The following is a 2,015-nucleotide window of genomic DNA, read 5'->3' as shown; positions in this document are numbered from 1 at the left end:
CAAACAAACAACAAGCATACAAACAAAGCTAGATTCAGCAGGCCTGGATCTAGTCTATGCTACAGCAAACAAGGTGTACCAATTTCAGTAAGAAACAGTTCAAATATGCAGGCACTATAAGCCTTTAACCAGAAATTCCCAGTTCAGAAGGGCAGAGTCCAGCCTCTCCTCCCACAAGAGTGCAGACCACGAACCTTCTTAATGTAAAATAACTGGCCTGAAGCCCAAGTGCTTAAACCAGAACTAATACACTTTTAGAATAACAGACACTGAGCCCTCAATCAGCAGTTCCCAACTTAGAGGGATGTAAGCTACCTGTCCTGCCACCACAGTGCAGGCCACAAACCTTCCTAATGTAAAATAACTGGCCTGAAGCCCAAGTGCTTAAAGCAGAATTGATACACTTTTAGAATAACAGACACTGAGCCCTCAATCAGCAGTTCCCAATTTAGAAGGATGTTAGTGTTCATTTTATTCAGCTGTTCCCAACTTAGAAGGATGTTCAGTGTTAGTTTTATTTATTTTGAATAGCATGATTACAAATCAGTCATATTTTGAGGACTTTATGAGTTTTTCCTCTAAGTATTTCAGTTGTATCAAGACTGCTTTAGTAATCTGGGAGCCTGGCACAGCCCTCACCTCCCCCTCACCAGCCAGAATGAATGAAATTTCTGATCACACAAGATATAAGCTAGTTTACATGTCTGGAATAGTCACAACTCATTCTTTTTTTAACAATACACATCTCATATTGAAAGCTATGAATAGTGAAAATAATACTTCAGTACTTTTATTTGTTCACGTATACTTCATTTATTATTTGCATTGGTATTCATTATATTTTCTTCCATGCTGTACTGTATTGTATTTCATACTTCTGTGCTCGGTTACTCAGAATAAGTTATACTGAAAAGGGTCCTGCATCTCCACAATGCTGTCTATTAAGCAAACACATGAATGTGGCACTTTTGCTAGAAAACAAATAGCATCAGCAAAGACAAATATACTGACCAACAAGCAGATTAGTTAATAAAAAAAGCTGGCATAGTTTGCTAAACTATTCCTGCTACTATAAAAAAGTAATATGTGTGGTCAACCTCTTCTTTTTCCAATGCTTCATAAAGAGAAGTAAAAGGGTCTTCTCAATGGAACAGACTTTTAAAGTGTTGGCTCAAGCTAAGTGGTCAAGCCATGTGAAGAGCATGAGAACAGAAGCACTTTCATGTGAAACTTCACTGCTGTACATAAAAACACTTAAACAGCCCAACTGCAGATAGGGTAATCAATTCACTATACAGAAATTATGATGATGACAAGTAAATATAAGCAAAATATTGGTTAACTGATTTATATTCTTCAAGATATTATAAAGGTCATGTAAAAATAAGCAAACTTTTAGCTCATACTGCAAGTGCAGTTTAGTCAGAAATAAATACTTACCTGGCAGGGGAGAGACCATGATCAAGAAGGTGCTTCTCCCAGGGTGAGGGTCTTCCATTTCACTTTGGAGGGTTTGACCTCTGTGATTTCCCCAAATGAGGGGAACTCAACTGCATAATTTATGGTAACATTTCCATTCTAGTAACATATTCTTACTACTCACAAATAAGTCAAATAATGTTGCAGGAGGCTTGCTCTACTCTCAATATATTGCTAAAATCTGGAATAGTATCCCCACACAAAACTCTCTGACAAACTCAGTAGCTTTAAACCACTGCTTAAACAACATCTTAACCAGTCCTGATCCTGCACATGCTCATCACCAGGTTAAGACTTTGTGCTCACTGTACAATACTCTCCAAATATTCTCATTAAACAGAATATTCCTAAACTCTCACTGAAATGACAAAACAGTTTTATACATAACTGCTGCCTGTACAGTCCACTAAGTTGTATGTGGGCTTTCTCTTCATTAACTTCTACCTCTGTAAAATCTTAGAATATATAAATGTTAACTACTGTACGTGTATAAATGTAAATAGATATGTAACTACTCTGTGTTTAACTGAAACTAA

The 2,015-nt window shown here is 36.8% G+C and overlaps 1 non-coding gene across 1 annotated transcript; it reads left to right on the top strand.

Annotated features, from left to right (window-relative positions):
• Window positions 1-1,432: 1,432 nt before the first annotated feature.
• On the top strand, window positions 1,433-1,591 carry LOC122805684. Its single transcript, XR_006365398.1, has one exon. It is a non-coding gene; the product is annotated as a U1 spliceosomal RNA (small nuclear RNA).
• Window positions 1,592-2,015: the final 424 nt, after the last annotated feature.

The sequence above is a fragment of the Protopterus annectens genome, chromosome 6.part1 (assembly GCF_019279795.1).
Source record: "Protopterus annectens isolate FY-2018-M chromosome 6.part1, PAN1.0, whole genome shotgun sequence".
Lineage (NCBI taxonomy): Eukaryota > Metazoa > Chordata > Ceratodontiformes > Protopteridae > Protopterus > Protopterus annectens.
Note: the sequence above shows the minus strand (reverse complement) of the source record. Positions and strands in the feature narration are given on the sequence as shown.